We start from the raw sequence: 12,222 nt of genomic DNA on the forward strand, positions 1-12,222 counted from the left end.
TACCAATCAGTCACTCAACCAGTAAGCATTTATGTGCTAAACTCAGGATAAAGACAAGGGCAAAGCAGTCTCTGCCCTCAAGAAGCTTCCATTCTGCTAGGAGAGACAACATTTCTGTACTGAGGCATATACAAAACTCGTGCCAGGTAAGAGGTGGGGTTCAGGCAAAGGCTGCTGAGGTGCTGTGGGGGGGGTGGAGAGAGCCCCAAAAGGCCGCTTCTGATCTCTGTTTCATGCCTTTATGTATGTCGCCTCTCTGTGTCTCTTTTTCCTTGTGACTCCCACAGCCTGGAGGACATTTCTAAAGGGTCATTGCTTTGACTCCATGACTCCTGGATTCACTGGAGCAAGCCAAGGCAGGGTGGGGGGAGTCAGATCTGCTTCTAGAGAGAGGTAGGAGGTGCACCTAAGCCCAAGGAGATAAAATTGCAATTGTTTGGCTGGCAATCTGGTAACTTATTCATAATGAGGAAAGAATTCCGCCAGAGGAGGGGGTGGGGGGTTAAAGTGCAGCTCTGGAAGTGGCTGCTGGGGCCAGGGCTGTGAGAGATAATTCCCAGAAGGCGGACAGGGCGCTACTGAGCAAGATGAGGTACACTGGGAAGGGTTTTGTACACGCAGCTAAAAATACCCCAGGATTGCCTCTCCCTTTCACACTGGCTATCAGCTTCACAGGCAGGAGATTATTTCAGCTTTTTCTCACTGCCCCCCCTTCCCCCAACAAAAGAAAACAGCTCCCCCCAGTGTAACCCCCCCCCCACTCCGCTTCCAAGAAACAGAGCTCTACAAACCCAAGGAAAAGGCCAGCAGCCCGGGGAGAGGGGCCTGGGGGCAGCAGAGACAGACCTGGCCAGCTCCGATCATTCCTCCTGCTTTGGGACCAGCAGGGAGAGCTTGGGGAATCCAGGAAACTGGAGGACTTAAGTGGAAAGCCAAGATTAGCTGTGCCCGGGGACAGCAGGGAGTGAGGGGTGACCTCCTGCTGCTCCCTGTCTGCCTGGGGAGAGGAGGGAGGCTACCAGAGCTCGGCCTGGCGTCTGGACCACAGGCCTGCCTGCCTGCCCGCCTGCCCTCCTGCTTGCGTGCAGATCCGAGCTCGCCCTTCTGTGCCCAATGCTTCAGCCTCCCTCATGGCATGTGTTTTTCCCCCCCTTTCTCCACAGAGAAGGAGGAGACTCATTCGCAGGGTGAGATCGGCCGCTTGCCAATGGTGTCTGGAGAGTGACTCAGAAGAGAGGGAGCCCGTTTATAAACACCAAGACATTGGGAAGGTAAAAGCACACACATGAGAAGTAGGGGGAGGAGACAGAGACAGACAGACAGATAGAGGGACAGAGGGACAGTGAGTTGGGAAAGGAGAGACAGAGAAAGAGGAGGGAGAGAGATAGAGACCCAGAGAGAGGAGGCAGAGGGAGGGAGAAACAGAGAGAAAGAGGGAAGGGAGAGAGAGAGAGAGAGAGAGAGAGAGAGAGAGAGAGAGAGAGAGAGAGAGAGAGAGAGAGAGAGAGAGAGAGAGAGAGAGAGAGAGAGAGAGAGAGGAAGGGAGAGGGAGAGAGAGGAAAGACAGAGACAGAGAGAGGAGACAGGGAGGGAGAAACAGAGAAAGAGGGGAGGGGAGAGAGAGAGGGGGGAAGGACAGAGACACAGAGAGGAGGCAGAGGGAGGGAGAAACAGAGAAAGAGGGGAGGGGAGAGAGAGGGGGGAAGGACAGAGACAGAGAGAGGAGGCAGAGGGAGGGAGAAACAGAGAGAAAGAGGGGAGGGGAGAGAGAGAAAGAGGAAAGACAGATAGAGAGAGGAGACAGGGAGGGAGAAACAGAGAAAGAGGGGAGGGGAGAGGAAGGAAGGAAGGAAGGAAGGAAGGAAGGAAGGAAGGAAGGAAGGAAGGAAGGAAGGAAGGAAGGAAGGAAGGAAGGAAGGAAGGAAGGAAAGGAGGGAGGGAGGTAGGAAAGGAGGGAGGGAGGTAGGAAAGGAGGGAGAAGGAAGGAAGGAAGGAAGGAAGGAAGGAAGGAAGGAAGGAAGGAAGGAAGGAAGGAAGGAAGGAAGGAAGGAAGGAAGGAAAGAAGGAAAGAAGGAAAGAAGGAAAGAAGGAAAGAAGGAAAGAAAGGAGGGAGGGAGTTAGGAAAGGAGGGAGGGAGGTAGGTAGGAAAGAAGCTGGGGTGTCTCTAAAGCATCCAGATCACTTCAAGCCCTGGGGCACAGATGTATCTGTCTCTGGTTGCTGACTTGTACTTGGGTGGGGGTAGGGGAAAGAAGGAAGGAACTGCCACCAAGGCAGAGCCCACATCTGCCAGGCTGGCAGTACCATCATTCTCTCTGTCATGGTTTAGAAGGAAGATGGTTTTTAAAAAGATTTCCATTTTGCTTTGTTGTTCATCGAGGCCCCAACTGGGTGTTTTCAGGTGAAGGGAGGTGCCTCCTCAGTACAAACCAGGAACTAGGTGGGGGAGGCAGCCAATGCCCCAAGGGAAGGAGCTTGGGATGGCCCTTTGGTTTCTTTCTTCCCTTTCCTTTCTTTTAGTGCAAGGTCCTTAACTTTTCTTTTCTTAAGCAGTTTGAGTGAAGCCTAGAGACCCCTCAGAATAACTTATGTAAATAAATGGCCAAGAAAAAGGAAACCAATGAGAGTGAAATACAGTAATCCCAATTAAAATATGGACACCCAAGCACTTCCCACACCTCTGTTCTGGGGAGTCTGAAGTAGGGTCTCTTCTTTGGACACTCCTGATTGGAATTCTCGGGTCAGTGACTTTGGGGGCAGTGTCTACACTGGTATAATAACCACTTGGAGCTCCAACTTTGGGAGTTAAAACTTCCCAATAATCCGTGTGGTTTCTTTACTCTTGGGCTCTTCCCTGGGGATGCTTCAGCCATGGGGATTGGTCCCTTAGGTCAACAGGACCAGGAAGGCATCATTCTCCCCTAGAGTGTACTCCTAGCTCCAGACAGCACGGCTAGAAATCACCATGCCAGTGTGGACAGCACTGAACTTGCTCAAAAATCCCTTGTACGTTTATTCTGATTGGATCCTCCCAGCACACACAAACACCCACCCACGTGTGTAAGTGCATGTTTATATAATACATATAGTGTAAAGAGACTCCTCTATGTAGCTACCTGCACGCGTGATATACGTATGATATATACACATAACAGCCCGTGTGTGCCTAGAATTATCTCATGCCACATAATACATGTATTGCATAGAGATGCCTATATGGCACGTGAATCTACCCAGACACAAAATGCATGTGTTATACATATATGTATATGCCTAAAATGAGACTTGTGAGGGTCCTGAGTAGATTAGCAAAGTGGTGGTAGGGCTGAGGCTCATTCCAGGCTTCCTGACTGCAGCCCCAGGGACTTCTCACCCCGAATTCTTAGCCTGTGAAAACTGTTATCTTTGCTGCTCTCCAGAAGCCCACCCCAGCTCTAGTCTGTCCTAAGGCTGTGTGGGGAAAGTGGAGGAGGTGGGGGGTGAGAAGGCGCATTGGCCCAAAGCTGCTGGATTCCTGACAAGAATTTGGAGACTTTGTGTGAGAGGAGGGGGAAGGGGTCTGCGAGCAGGTCTCCCGCAGAGCAGTCTCGGGTTTGTTTTCTAGTCAATTAAAACCTCTTTTTGGTGTGCTCAGCCCTGTGCTAGGCTTCGGGGGAGCCACCGAAAAGGCGCGGGACAAATGGAGCTGCCCCTGCTTTCCAGGAGCTTACGGCTGGGCTGGCCCTTGGGAGAGGGTTTAGCCTTGTTCGTCTTGGCCCCCAAGGACAGAACCAGAAGCTCTGGCTAGGAGTTGGAGAGGCAGATCTAGGCTGGTTTGTGCCTCGTGGTTAACATTACCGCACAGGGCTATGGGCTGCCTCAGAGGTGATGGTCACCCCTTACGAGAAAGGGAAGCCCCCTTCAGGGGAGAATCGGGCTCAATCGTTTTGGATGCCCTTTCCCGATCGCCCCTGATTTTATGAAAATAACCGATGAAGAGGGGCAAAATGAGGTGGACATTGCAAGGCTGTAAGGCTTGTAAGAAGACGAGGCTATGGATACTTGAAGGGCAGGTAGGACTTGTATATAAAGGCAGGCAAGTCTAGAGATCGTATGTGTGTAGACACATAAACACAATACATTCATATGTATCAATACAGAAGCTGCAGATATACACGTGTATATCTTTTAATAACATCGAAGGAAATAGTCTCATTATAAAATCTAAACTAACAAGGAAGGAAGAAGAAAGAAAGAAAGAAAGAAAGAAAGAAAGAAAGAAAGAAAGAAAGAAAGAAAGAAAGAAAGAAAGAAAGAAAGAAAGAAAGAAAGAAAGAAAGAAAGAAAGAAAGAAAGAAAGAAAGAAAGAAAGAAAGAAGGAAGGAAGGAAGGAAGGAAGGAAGGAAGGAAGGAAGGAAGGAAGGAAGGAAGGGAGGGAGGGAGGGAGGGAGGGAGGGAGGGAAGGAAGAAAGAAAAGAAAGAAAAAGGAAGGAGGGAAGGAGGGAAGGAAGGAAGAAAAAGAAAGAAAGAAAGAAAGAGTATATACATACATGATCTTTACTAAATATTATAAATGAATATATTGTATGTTATATTATTCTATATTTAAATATATAAATAATAGAATATGTAAATAATAAATAGATATACATTATAATATAATATAATACATCATATTATCACATAATATAGTATATGTGATATTGTATGAATATATTAATTTTCATATTTTATATTTTACATGTATTTATATTTTTAAATATAAATATATTTAATCTTAAATATAAATATATTTTATTTCTTATCTTTTTCTATTTGAAGGTTTGCATGTATGGACGTATGTCCCTATATACACATTTATACATATGGATACATGCAAATACGTGTCTATACATATAACACCTCTATACATATCCACACACCAAGTGTGTGGGGTGTATGTTTGTATAAAGATCAGAGGAAGGAGATTTCTAGGGACTAGAATCTTGAACCATACCAGTCACCTCTTTGTAGAATTAATTCAGAATTGACTAAACAGGGATTAGTGTGATATGGCAAGGAAGCACAAAGAGCTGGATTCAAATCTTGCCAGAGTAATAAATGGCTAGTCATGTAATCTCTCTGTGCCTCAGTGACTCCATCTGTAAAATGGGGAGTTTTCACCTAGATGACCTCTGAGGTCCCTTCTCGGGCAGATCGATGATCCTGGAGTGGGGAGGCGGTGGGAGTCAGGGAGATGGATTTCTGTCTTTGACCGTGGGTGTGGATGAGGTCTGGGTTCCTTCTGGGTGGTCTCCCACCACATGGATTTGGTTACGGGTCCCCGTCTGGTCATCTGAATTGGGGGGAAGAGCTCCGTCCGGCGCTGGTTTAGTTGGCCGAGGTGTGGGGAGGTCATCCTGCGAGCCACTGTTCTGAGCTGAGTGGGGATTGCTTGCCCTTTCAGGGGCTGCTGTTTTCCCCAAAGCCCTGGGCTCCAGCCATCTCCTCCCTCCCCTGACTACCACCTCTGCCGACCAGTAACCCTGGATCAGCTTGGAGCCTGGAATATATGGCTGTTTTGTCCAGCGGATCTCACAGCCATGTTTGCCTTGGCCGGGCTGAAGCTGGTCGTGGTGGGGAGGAGTTCCCCTGTGGCTCTCAGCGATAGGGAGAGGGGGAACGGGATGGAGGGGGGCTCTGGAATTTGAGAACCAGAGTGGAGGAAAACTCCTCCAGATCTTTGGAATGATGATTCGGGTGATTAGGGTAATAGTTGATATATATTTTTCCTGGCTTCGAGCTCTCCACAGACTCTACCTCCACCCTGTTTGCACATCCAACCCATTTTTACACAGTGTCAGGATTCCTCCAGGCTTTCTCTGTCCTTTGGCCTTCAGCTTTGCTGGTTCAGGGTGACCCGCAAGGGGATTCTGTCTCATTCCTACCCAGATCTCCAGCACAGCTGTCTCCCTTGTGGTCCCCAAACTCCTCATCTAGGATGGTGTATGAGGGCTGAGATGCTGATCTGTGTACACACTTGTAGCCTCTTCTCCCTCTCTGCTCTGGGCAGCAAAAGTCTATTTCTAGGGGCATCTAGGGGCAACAGGCCTAGAGACAGGAGGCCCTGGGTTCAAATCTGGCATCAAATGCTTCCCTGGGCAAGCCACTTAACCCTCATTGCCTAACCCTTCCTCTCTTCTACCTCAGAATTAATTCTAAAGTAGAACGTAAGCATTTAAAATAATATTTTTTTTAAAAAAGAGGTAGGAGCTAGAATTCAAATTAGGGCCTTCTGACCCCAACAAGTCTTATATTCTTTGCATAAAATGATGCCGTCTGACTCCAAGGAAAAAGTAAGAAGAGGAATAGGAATGTTGCCATTCTTGACACCTTAATTCCCCTGACTTTTCATTACAAGGAAAAGGTAAAAACCTTTCAGGGCTGTTAAGTAAAAGTCAAAGCTGTCTGTCAATTTAGACCAAATGAGATCTTTGGGTTTCTGGATCTTGTCTCTCTCTTTCCTGCTTTTTCTGTTACTTTCTTTAGTAAATGACTCTATTTGCAAGTCCATGGAGATACTTTCCACCCTATGGCCTCTTCTGTTTTCCCTGCCGATTACAAAATCTGGGATCTGGAAAGGGGCTTCCCAGGTGTCTTTAGGGACCCACTCCAAGAGAATAAAACCAGCTAGTACCACAGGAACAGTGGGTTTGTTTTTTTAAGTGAGTGAGCCTTTTCCCTATCCTGTTTATTCCTGAAAAAAAAAAAAGGAATTGTTTTTTTTCATTGCCAACAATTTTGTTTTGTTTTATTTGGGGGGGGGTGGAAAGAGGTTTGGGGACCCCAACCCAGAAGAATTTAAAACTTGGCAAGATTTGGCCTTGTACAGTGCAGATTGCTTGTGCTTGATGAATCCTGGACGAAGCCTAGGAATGGCTATTGTTGATAGCCAGAAGACGATGACTAGGTTGTTCCCTATTAGCTGTCCTCCTCTCTCTCCTTTGGTCCTCTCTCATTTTACCCATCATAGAGGTCCAGAGTAGGAGAATTTGAATGAGCTCAGACTGGGATGCACAGACCTTTCCTCATGGGGATCCCTTTGGCAGTCAGTGTCTGCTGAGCCCTTTGGACTTCTTTTCCAAATTTGAAGTAGGGATGAACGTAAATGATCATTCAAGGCATCTACAAAGACTCTAATGTAATAGGGACATGCCTATGATTTCTATTGGTGACCATGGTACAGTTATTGTTTTTATCACTCCGCTTTGTTGTCTACATTCAGAACTGATGGAAATATTACATTTCAGAGAGAGGAAAATGAATCTGTCATTTTTCCCCCCAAGTTCATGGACCCCCGGTTAAAAAGCCCCCATCTAAAGGCAACCCCATCCTTTTATCCTGAAGGATTCCAGGTGAAGATTAAGTGATTGACAGAGGGGGGGAGAGGGAAGATGGCCCATGGTGAAAAAGATGGGGTCCTTGGGGGATTTAGAGTCCAGCAGAAAGGAGTGACTTCCTGTGATGGCTTGCAGACAAGCCCTCGAACCCTAACATTGCTATTCCTAACCTGATGCTGAGTCCTTGAATTTAGAGAAGGAAGGAGGACTCCCTCAGAGAGACTGGCTAACTGATGCTGGCTTGCCTGACCAGATCTGGGATTGGGGGAAGTCGGGGTTAAAGGTAGAGAGTCAGTGGGTAGTTCTTCTGGCTCTTCTGCCTTGGCTTGGGCTCTCCCTGTCTCAGAACTGATGTCATCGATTATGCTGGCTTTTTGGTTTGGGGTTTTGAGCATCCCTGCAGGGAGTGAGAAGCCTTTTAGACATTGTGTGACCTCGGAGGGGTGGGCTGGTGCCAGGAAATAAGCTATCCCATGCTGTGGGCAATCTAATTAGATCACTAGACCTATAATAACAGTAATCCGTGGCATTTATACTTGGACTTTTCATAAATGGCTTTCTATCCATTATCTCATTTAAATCCTTAAGTGACCCCTGTGAGTTTGGGAAGGTGAGGGATATTATCCTCTCGTGTCCTCATTCACTGAGAGAAGAAGAAACTGGAAACCAGAAGTCAAAAATGGCTCACCTCTGTTCACAGAGGTAGAATTAGAACCCAGGTCCCCTGGCATTGGACAAGTCCCCTTCCACTGCCCTGTCCGTTTTCCTTTCTGTAACATGGACATGCATACACACACAGACATGCACAATGCTTGCACACATATGTACAGATATACATTTCCACACACATATGTTTATATAGGTGCATCTGGATAGATACATGCATGCACACACACACAGTTGTGCCATTCTCTATCATCTTCCCATCTAACGTCTGACTTCTTCATATCATTTCTGTCCCAGATATTGAATTGCCTAACTACACACTTGTTAACGAACAGCAATTGCCTCGATCAGGATGGCTGCTAGGAGCCATTGGCAATTGCTGTTATTAAAAACACTAAGTTTCTCATTAGAACAACTCTATTGTAAGTATTGTTTAAATATAGATTACTAATGAAATGCCTCTTCATTGCTTTCCTAGTGAATACTTTGAGTGTAAAGTTAATTTGCAGTGTTATGTAAATTCTGTTTAACTTCAATCAAGTTTTTAATTATGTTTTTACCGCAGTAATTCCCATTTGATTTGTCATCTCCTGTTAGGTATTTAACGTTTTGTAGGCGGGTTTCTCTCTCTCTTTCTGTCTTTCTCTCTTTCCAAGTCTCTCCCGTTTCCATATCCATTTCTTTCTGTTATCCTAACTCTCACCCTGTAGATTAGTGTGCATGTCCCTTCCTTCCCGCCTTCCTCTCCTCAGTCCTTACTTTTCTCTCCCCCTCCTTCTTTTGCTTGCCCCAACTCTTTCCTGCCCTTGGGATCCCCGCAAAGTGAAGCTATTAGAAAGATGACAGTTTGAAGTTCATCTTCTTCTTATTCCCCAGGAGAGAGGAAAGACTCAGGAGGAAGGTGATTGGGGTGGGTAGCTCAGTGGAGAAAGCCTCCTTCCTGGGAGCTAAGCCAAAAGCAAGTTGAGCTGGACATCCTCCGTGAGCCTCAGTTGTCGAATGCTCTCCTTCTAGGTCTGGCAGGGCTTCTTGGGAAAGAGCAGTGGACAGTGGAGACCAAAGGTGCAAAGGGAATTCCTGGGGATTCCAGGGAGATATAATAGAGATTAAAAGTGAATGGAGTGTTCAACTCAGGGCCAAGAGATCTAGATTCAAATCCTGGCTCTGACTTTTATTACCTGTGTTTTCTTGGGCAAGTCATTTAATATCTGTAGCTCTCCATTTCTTCATTTGTAAAATAAAGGAGTCAGACTAGATGGCCTCTTAGATCCCTTCCAGCTCTGAAGCTGTGGTCTTATTAATGGCCAGTGGACCTCTTCTTTCTTTAGAATCGTCTTTATTTTTTATTGGAAATCTCTGCTTCCCATGGTCAAAGCAATGAATGAAAAGGGAACAGCATGTGAATGGGGGCAGGGGAGAAGGAGAGGAGGAGGAGTGAATAGTTTTGGCTTTTGTCAAAATGGTGACCTGCCCAGTTTTGATTCAGTGCCTATTTGTTACAGCTGTACTATTGTCCTCTGTGCTGGGTTCCTGGGGAACCTGTCTTCATGCCAGGGTGAAAGTAGATACCCATGTGTCAGAGGCCCAGAGCAGTAGAACTCACCCCAGAAGCCTTGTGTCCTGGCTTCCCCCTCCAGGGCTCTGATCCAAATGGCCAGACCTGGAGGGGAAGGAAAGTGAGACCCTAGATTTCTCTGCAGGGAGTCTTAGAATCCGAATCTTAGCATTTTCATGCTAGAAGGAACCTCAGAGATCATCTAATCCACTTGCCTCACTTTTACAAGTATGGAAACAGAGAAATTAATTGATTTTCCCCAAAGTTATACACCTTACTTCACATGGAGTCACGTTTCTAACATCTGTAGACCAAGAACTCTTTTTACTCCCTGTTACCCCTCACTGGCCTGAGAATTTTTCATCATAGCCTTGTAAGATTGGAGGGGTGAGAGAGTGAGAAGGAAGGAATGAAGGAATGAAGGAAGGAAGGAAGGAAGGAAGGAAGGAAGGAAGGAAGGAAGGAAGGAAGGAAGGAAGGAAAGAGAAGGAAAGAAGAAAGGAAGGAAAGAAAGAAAGAAGGAAGGGAAGGTTCCCTGCTCTTCTTGGACCCACCAACCATTTGATTTATCTCTGTTCTATCCTCCTACCACTCTGAATCTGGATTGAGGAGCCATGTTAGAGTCCTATAATAGGGTTGAATCCAAGACCAGACATCTAGCCTCCAATATAGCTCTGAGACTCAATCCCACCAATCCATGTCACTGCCTGCCTCTCTTCCCTTTGCTGTATGTTATAAGGATCAGAGCCCCATCCTGGGCATCAGTGGGCCTGGATTTTAGGTCTGGATCTCCCACTCACTTACCTCATGACTTCAGCTCATTACATCCTTTCTCTGGCCCTCTTTTCCCTTTTCTGTCCAATGAGGAGAGTGGACCATCCACTCCGATGGCCTCAAAACTGAGAACTGACAAGAAGGAGGGAGCAGTCGTGTCCAGATGTCCTGGGCATCCCCAGAAGGCATCTGGTCCCCTCAGAGGGAAGAGAACCACAGACGCAATCCCTCAAATGTGTATATGTGTGTGTGTGTGTACATATATGTCTCTCTCATTTATTTTTTCGCTTGACAGTCTTCTGTGTCCGTCTCATTCAGGAAGTGGGAAACAAGTGTTTGGAGAAGACATTCTTCTGGGTGAGGAAAGGCAGCCCCTTTCAGTCATCCTTCAAAGCCACAGAAATCTGAGTCCTCCCTGCCACATGACCTCTGTGTGTGTGTGTGTGTGTGTATGTGTGTGTGTGTATGTTTGAACCAAATGAAACCTTAGCCAATCACGTGGCCCTTTTTTCTATTTGTCAAGTAAGCAGTTTAGCCCAGTTAGAGTTGGAAAACACTGACTTCTCAGCTCTGATATGAAAAGAGGGGGAAAGAGAGCTGTGTGGGAGTGTGGAGAGTGAATGCCGCCATGGACAGATTAGGGAAACTTGGACAGCTGGGGGGAGGAGGGAGAACCCTCACATAACTGAGACCTGAGCAGGCTGCTATTTTGTCTTTTTTCATCCTAGCAAGAAGAATTTTCATTACCCCCCCTTTATTTCTCTCCTGTTCCCCCACTCCATCTTTGGATGAGTATGATATAAGAAAAGGGAATAAGCTGTCAGCTGGAACCCAAATAAGTGAATTACAATGAGAAGGAAGGAAAGAAGGAGGAACAAAGGAAGGAAGGAAGGAAAGAAGGAGGAAGGAAAGGAGGAAGGAAAGAAAGGAGAAAAGAAGGAGGAAGGAAGGGAGGAAGGGCACACAGATATCCAGAGCATTTCCAAAAAACATCTGCCAGAGGGAGAAAAGGAAAACCACAGACCTAGGACCAATGGGCCCACCTGGAACTTGTCTCTGAATTCCCTTTTTTTTTTTTTCAGGTATATGGATGTGTTAATGCTACTTTTCCCAGTGTATGCTGGTTTTCTGCTTCCCCATATTCCTCTTGTAGTTTTTTTTTAAACCCTTACCCTCTATCTTAGAATCAAATCTGAGTATTGATTCCAAGGCAGAAGAGTGGTATAGACAAGGCAATGGGGTTAAGTGACTTGTCCAGGGTCACACAGTTAGGAATTATCTGAGGGCAGATTTGAACCCAGGAATTCCCATCTCTGGGCCTGGCTCTCTATCCACTGAGCCACCCAGCTGCCCCCAATGTTATATATTCTTAAGAAAGTTGTCTAGATATTTATTAAGCATCTACCATGTGTGGGGCACTATGCTTAGCACAGAGGTTACAGAAAGAGGCAAAAGACAGTTCCTGCCCTCAAAGAGCGGAGGAGCAAACAATTGAACAAATATGCACAAATAAGCCATAGATGGGGATAAATGGGAAATAATTGAGAGAGGGAAGCTAAATGACTTACCCAGAGTCACACAGCCAGACCTAAGATCCAGGTCATCATCATCCCTCCACATTATCTCTTGTTATTGTTGTTATGATTATGATGCTTGAGTATAAATTAGAGCACAAGAAAAGCCTCCCACCTCAGATAGGAAATTGGGAGACAGTTGCAAAATATAACAGAGAGTGAAACAAAACACACTGGACCATGAGTTCAGGGAGATCTGGGTTCAAATCCCTCCTCAGACACCTACTAGTTGTAAAACCTTGAGCTAATAATTTCACTTTGCTAAGCCTCAGTTTCCTTATCTGTAAAATAGAGA

General features: G+C 46.2%; 1 protein-coding gene across 14 annotated transcripts in view; it reads left to right on the plus strand.

Moving 5' to 3' along the window:
* Positions 1–12,222, plus strand: part of ZMIZ1 (zinc finger MIZ-type containing 1) — a 477,780-nt gene that overhangs the window by 129,014 nt on the left and 336,544 nt on the right. For 8 of the 14 annotated variants that reach the window (XM_056799734.1, XM_056799767.1, XM_056799744.1 and 5 more), the window contains exon 3: positions 1,164–1,271. The exons of the other annotated variants lie outside the window; for them this stretch is intronic. The gene's annotated coding sequence lies outside the window, so the exon portion shown is untranslated. The remainder of the gene's footprint in view (positions 1–1,163; positions 1,272–12,222) is intronic. 14 annotated transcript variants of the gene reach the window in all.

The sequence above is a fragment of the Monodelphis domestica genome, chromosome 1 (genome assembly GCF_027887165.1).
Source record: "Monodelphis domestica isolate mMonDom1 chromosome 1, mMonDom1.pri, whole genome shotgun sequence".
NCBI lineage: Eukaryota > Metazoa > Chordata > Mammalia > Didelphimorphia > Didelphidae > Monodelphis > Monodelphis domestica.